This window comes from Eumetopias jubatus, unplaced genomic scaffold (assembly GCF_037043125.1).
Source record: "Eumetopias jubatus isolate StellerSeaLion01/CBP00866 unplaced genomic scaffold, mEumJub1_p1.0 scaffold_11, whole genome shotgun sequence".
Lineage (NCBI taxonomy): Eukaryota > Metazoa > Chordata > Mammalia > Carnivora > Otariidae > Eumetopias > Eumetopias jubatus.
The window spans coordinates 46,080,876-46,087,878 of record NW_028274817.1 but is presented as its reverse complement, the minus strand read 5'-3'; the positions used below and the strand labels follow the sequence as shown (position 1 = coordinate 46,087,878).

Genomic DNA, 7,003 nt, shown 5'->3' with positions numbered 1-7,003 from the left:
GATCTTAGGACCCTGAGATCATGACCTGAGCCGAAACCAAGAGTCGGACACTTAACCGACTGTGCCACCCAGGTACTCCACAAAGCACACCATTTTTTTTAAAAAAAAGATATTTATTTATTTGACAAAGAGAGAGAGAGAGCACAAGCAGGGGGAGTGGCAGGCAGAGGGAGAGGGAGAAGCAGGCTTCCTGCTGAGCAGGGAACCCGATGTGGAGCTTGATCCCAGAACCCTGGGATCACGACCCCAGCCCAAAGCAGATGCTTAATGACTGAGCCACCCAGGCGCCCCAATGCACACCATTTTTAAACTTTGATGAAGTTCAATCTAGTTTTTCATTTGTTGCTTGTACTTCAGGTGTCATGTCTAAGAAATTGTTGCCTAATCCAAGGTCATGAAGATTTATATCATTGTTTTTTTCTGAGAGTTTTATAGTCTTAGCTTAGATCTTTCATCCATTTTGAGTTAATTATTTTATATGGTGTGAGTTAGAGGTACAAATTTATTCTTTTGCGTGAAGATATACATTTGTCCCAGTACCATTTAGTAAAAAGGCTATTATTTCCCCAATTGAATTGTCTTGGCATCCTTGTCAAAAATCAATTGGCTATAGAAGTATGGGTTTATACCTTTAGTTTTGTTCTAATGATCTGTATGTCTGCTCTCGTGTCAGTACCACACTGTCTTGATTAGTGTAGTTTTGTGGTAAGCTTTCAAACTGAGAAGTGTGGATAGTCCAACTTTGTTCTTTTTCAATGTTGTTTTGGCTATTATGGGTCCCTTGCATTTCCATATGAAGTTTAGGATTAACTTTTTAATGGCTGCAAAGAAAGGCAATTGGAATTTTGATAGAGAACACATTGAAACTGTAGATTAATTTGGGGAGTAGTGCTATGTTAACAATTTTAAATCTTCCAGTTCATGAACACCAGATGTGTTTCCATCTATTTAGGTCTGCTTTACTTAATTTCAACAAAGTTTTGTAGTTTTTAGTGTACAAGTCTTGCACTTCTTTTGTTAAATTTATTCCTGTTTTATTCTTTTTGATGTAAATTGTAAATGTACATTGTAAATGGAATTGTTTTCTTAATTTCATTTTTGTATTGTTCATTATAAGTATATAGAAATACAGCTGATTTTGTTTTTTTTACTAAAACTTTTTACACTTTGAATATTACCTTCCTATTCCCAGTCCCTTCAGTCCCTCACAATACCATTCTACTCTCTTCTTCTACAAGTTTGACTATTTTAGATTATTCATGTAAGTGGTATCATGTAGTATTTGTCCTGTGTGTGGCTTATTTTATTTAGAATAATGTCCTCTACATTCACCCATGTTGTCACAAATTGTAGAATTTCTTTGTTTTTTAGGCTGAAAAATATTCCAATGTATGTATATACCATATTTTCTTTATTAATTCATCCATCAGTAGACACTTAGGTTGTTTCCAGTCTTGGTTATGGTGCATAATGCTGCAACGAACATGGAAGTGCAGATATCTCTTCAAGATCCTGATTTCAATTCCTCTAAATATATACCCAGAAGTGGGATTGCTGGATCATATAGTAATTGTACTTTTAAGTTTTTGAAGAACCTCCATACTGTTTTTTATAGTAGTTGCACCATTTTACATTCCCAACACTTTACAAGGGTTCTTTTTTTACTCTCCATATCCTTGACAACACTTGCTATCTTTCAGTTTTTGTTTGTTTGTTTTGATAATAGCTATTGTGATAAGTATGAGGTGATATCTCATAATGATTTTTGGGGGGGAGAATTCAGATTTATTGAATAACTGTTGTGATAAAACATGGAATTTCTGATTCCAAATAAATAAATTTCACTTTTTGAACATTTGATCTGTTACTTCTTAGCACCAATAGGCTTGGTAACAGCCTCAAGTTCACCTGACAACAGGCTGACAACCTTCCCCCACTGGCCCTTCAGTCTGCTTAACAACAAGTCCTTTGCTTCTGTCATTCTCCCAGGGGATGGCTTACTGCCCTCCTTTCTGTACAATCTGGGCAAACCGACTGGTGATGGCAAGAGTAGTGTCAATGAAGCAGTCCACGCAGCTAGAGAGACAATTTTCATTGCGAGAGTCTAGGCGATTCCCTGGCTTCTCCACACATTTATCCCAGCACAGCTCCATGAAGTGATGCACCTGTGCAGTGAACTGCGCTTTCTGTCGTTCGGCTGCCACCAGGCGCTGTAACTCTGCTTCGTCCGACTCACCCAGCTCCACCATCGTCCCCCTCCAGCTCCCTCTCATAATGATTTTTTTAAAGATTTTATTTATTTATTTGTCAGAGAGTGAGAACACAAGCAGGGGGAGTGGGAGAGGGAGAAGCAGGCAACCCCCTGAGCAAGGAGCCTGATGTGGGGCTCAATCCCAGGACCCTGGGATCATGACCTGAGTTGAAGGCAGACGCTTGACTGAGCCACCCAGGCAACCCTTTCATTATGATTTTGATTTGCATTTCCCTAATGATTAGTGATCTTGAGCACCTCTTCATATACCTCTTGGCCATTTGTGTATTTTTCAAAGAAATGTCAATTCAGTTTCTTTGCCCTTTTTTTATTTTATTTTTTTAAGATTTAATTATTTTTAGAGAGAGAGAGCCAGGGTGGGTGCAGAGGGAGAGGGAGAGAGCGTCCTAAGCAGACTCCATGCTGAGCAGGGAGTCCCACACAGGGCTTGATGCCACGACCCTGAGATCACAACCCAAGCCAAAACTAAGAGTCGGAGGCTCAACTGACTGCACCACCCAGGTGTCTCCTCTTTGCCCTTTTTAAAAAAAATCAGGTTGTTTCCTTGCTATTGAGTTGTAGCAGTTTTGAAATACAACTGATTTTAGTATTTTGATCTTGTATATTGTAGCCTTGCTGAACTTATTTAATAGTTCAGATAGTTTTTTAAAAGATTTATTTATGGGGGCGGAGCAAGATGGCGGAGGAGTAGGAGACTTGGATTTCGTCTGGCCTCAGGAATTCAGCTGAATAGGAATCAAAACATTCTGAACACCTACGAACTCAACAAGAGATCGAAGAAGAGAGTAGCAACAACTCTCTGAACAGAGAAGCGACCACTTACTGGAAGGTAGGACGTGTGGAGAAGTGAATCCAAGGCGATATTCGGGAGGATAGACGGCAGGGGAGGGGGCCTCTGTTGGCCGCTTCTGGCAAGTGATAGAGCCGCGGAGCACAAAATCGGACCTTTTAGAAGCCGGCTCCGCTGAGGGACGTCGCTCCAGTGGCTAAGCGGGGGGTGGAACCCTCGCAGGACAGTGTGGTCTCAGGACCCTCGGGGTCACAGAAAGACCGGGGATGCCTGAGTGCGGCAGAGCTCCCAGGTATCGGAGCGGGGAAGCCGGCTGCAGAGACGGAGCCGAGGCGTGGTCTCTCAGCTCGGGGTTGCCATAAACTGTGATCCGTGGCCCAGTCGGGCCACTGCTCCTCCAGCAGGGACCCAACAAGCGGCAGAGCCGGGGAGACTCACCTTCCTCCCCTGGGAGGGGCGGCGCAGAAGCGCACCGCAGGGATCTGCTGGGTTTGGAGACTCCACACGGGGTCAGGAGTCAGAGATAGAAACACTCGGTCACTGGCCGGGTGAGCACAGAGTGCGGCCGGAGACCGGGGAGACAGGAGTGATTGACTGCTTTTCTCTGGGGGCGCACTGAGGAGCGGGGCCCCGAGTTCTCAGCTCCTCTGGGCGGAGATTGGGAGGCCACCATTTTCACTCTGGTCCTCCAAAGCTGTACCGAGAGCTTGCAGGGAACAAAAGCTCCTGAGAGCAAACCCGAGCAGCTTGCTTAGCCCAGAATGACAAGGGCGGGGCAATTCCGCCTCCGGCAAAGACATTTGGGAACCACAGCGACAGGCCCCTCCCCCAGAAGATCACCACGAACAGCCAGCAAGCCAAGACCAAGTTTATCGGTCAAGAACGGGAGAATTCCGGCGCTAGGGGAATACTGCACATAGAATTCATCGCTTTTTTACCATGATTCATTAGTTTTTCAAAGTTAATTTTTTTAACTGTTTTTTTTTGAATTTTTCTTTTTCCCTTATTCAACCAACATCTTATCAATCCCTTTTTTAAAAAAACATTTTTTATTTTTCATTTTTAGAGTCGTATTTTATCCCTTCATAGTAGTTACACTTCTTTTGGCATATATATATAAGTTGTTCTCTCTTTAAAATTTTGAGATACAGTTTCTTCTAACAGATCAAAATATAACCTAAATCACTAGTGTATGGCTTTGTTCTAGTCTCCTGCATGATCACATTCTTTCCCTTTTTTTTCTTTTCTCTCTTTTTTTTAAATCTTCTTCTTTCTTCGTTCAAACAACTTCTTATCAATTCCTCTTATAAAATCTTTTATAATTTTCATCTTTACAGTCATCTTCCATCCCTTCATTGTATCAACCCTTATTTTGTACATATATAAATCTTTCTTCCTTTAAAATTTTAGGAGGCACTTTCTTCTAACAGACCAAAATATGCCCAATATCTAGTGTGTGGCACTGATCTATGTGCACTAGCCTGATCATATTTGATCATATTCTGTTTTTTTTGTTTTGTTCTGTTTTTGTTTGTTTTAATCTTTTTCTTTTTTTTTTTCCTCTTTCTTTTTTCTTTCTTTCCCTTTCTTTTCCCCTGGTTTCAGGTCTTTTCTGATTTGTATAGAGTATATTTGCTGGGGACGTTGTTAACCTGTTAGCATTTTGTTCTCTCATTCATCTATTCTCCTCTGGACAAAATGACAAGACGAAAAAAATCACCTCAGCAAAAAGAACAAGAGGTAGTACTGTCTGCCAGGGACCTACTCAATACGGATATTAGTACGATGTTGGACCTAGAGTTAGGAATCATGACTTTAAAGATACTAGCTGGGCTTGAAAAAAGCGTGGAAGTTATTAGAGAAACCCTTTCCGGAGAAATAAAAGAACTAAAATCTAACCAAGTCAACATCAAAAAGGCTATTAATGAGGTGCAATCAAAAATGGGGCCACTAACTGCTAGGATAAATGAGGCAGAAGAGAGAATCAGTGATATAGAAGACCAAATGATGGAAAATAAAGAGGCTGAGAAAAAGAGAGATAAACAACTACTGGATCACGAGGGCAGAATTCGAGAGATAAGCGATACAATAAGATGAAACAACGTTATATTGGGATCCCAGAAGAAGAAGAAAGAGAGAGAGGGGCAGAAGGTATATTGGAGCAAATTATAGCAGAGAACTTCCCTAATGTGGGGAAGGAAACAGGCATCAAAATCCAGGAGGCACAGGGAACCCCTCTCAAAATCAATAAAAATAGGTCAACACCCCGACATCTAATAGTAAAACTTACGAGTCTCAGAGACAAAGAGAAAATCCTGAAAGTAGCTCAGGAGAAGAGATATGTAACCTACAATGGTAGAAACATTAGATTGGCAACAGACCTATCCACAGAGACCTGGCAGGCCAGAAAGGACTGGCATGATATCTTCAGAGCACTAAACGAGAAAAATATGCAGCCAAGAATACTATATCCAGCTAGGCTGTCATTGAAAATAGAAGGAGAGATAAAAAGCTTCCAGGACAAACAAAAACTAAAGGAATTTGCAAACACGAAACCAGCCCTATAGAAATATTGAAAGGGGTCCTCTAAGGAAAGAGAGAGCCTAAAAGCAGCATAGATCAGAAAGGAACACAGACAATATAGAGTAACAGTCACCTTACAGGCAATACAGTGGCACTAAATTCATATCTTCCAATAGTTACCCTGAATGTAAATGGGCTAAATGCGCCAATCCAAAGACACAGGCTATCAGATTGGATTAAAAAACAAGACCCATCCATATGCTGTCTGCAAGAGACTCATTTGAGACCCAAGGACACCCCCAGATTGAAAGTGAGGGGGTGGAAAACCATTTACCATGCTAATGGACACCAAAAGAAAGCTGGGGTGGCAATCCTTATTTCAGACAAATTAGATTTTAAAACAAAGACTGTAATAAGAGATGAAGAAGGACACTATATCCTACTTAAGGGGTCTATCCAACAAGAAGATCTAACAATTGTAAATATCTATGCCCCTAACATGGGAGCAGCCAATTTTATAAGGCAATTAATAACAAAAGCAAAGAAACACATTGACAACAATACAATAATAGTGGGGGACTTTAACACCCCCCTGACTGAAATGGACAGATCATCTAAGCAAAAGATCAACAAGGAAATAAAGACTTTAAATGAAACACTGGACCAAATGGACCTCACAGACATATTCAGAACATTCCATCCCAAAGCAACGGAATACACATTCTTCTCTAGTGCCCACGGAACATTCTCCAGGATTGATCACATCCTAGGTCACAAATCAGGTCTCAACTGGTACCAAAAGATTGGGATTACTCCCTGCATATTTTCAGACCACAGTGCTTTGAAACTAGAACTCAATCACAAGAGGAAAGTCGGAAAGAACTCAAATACATGGAGGCTAAAGAGCATCCTACTAAAGAATAAATGGGTCAACCAGAAAATTAAAGAAGAATTAAAAAAATTCATGGAAACCAATGAAAATGAAAACACAACGGTTCAAAATCTTTGGGATACACAAAGGCAGTCCTAAGAGGAAAGTATATAGCAATACAAGCCTTTCTCAAGAAACAAGAAAGGTCTCAAATACACAACCTAACCTTACACCTAAAGGAGCTAGAGAAAAACCAGCAAATAAAGCCTAAACCCAGCAGGAGAAGAGAAATAATAAAGATCAGAGCAGAAATCAATGAACTAGAAACCAAAAGAACAGTAGAACAGATCAACGAAAGTAGGAGCTGGTTCTTTGAAAGAATTAACAAGATTGATAAACCCCTGGCCAGACTTATTGAAAAGAAAAGAGAAAGGACCCAAATCAACAAAATCATGAATGAAAGAAGAGAGATCACAACCAACACCAAAGACATACAAACAATTATAAGAACATATTATGAGCAACTCTATGCCAGCAAATTAGATAA

At 40.6% G+C, this 7,003-nt stretch overlaps 1 pseudogene; it reads right to left on the bottom strand.

Moving 5' to 3' along the window:
* Positions 1 to 1,997: 1,997 nt before the first annotated feature.
* Positions 1,998 to 2,249, bottom strand: LOC114202534 (mitochondrial import inner membrane translocase subunit Tim8 B pseudogene; annotated as a pseudogene).
* Positions 2,250 to 7,003: the final 4,754 nt, after the last annotated feature.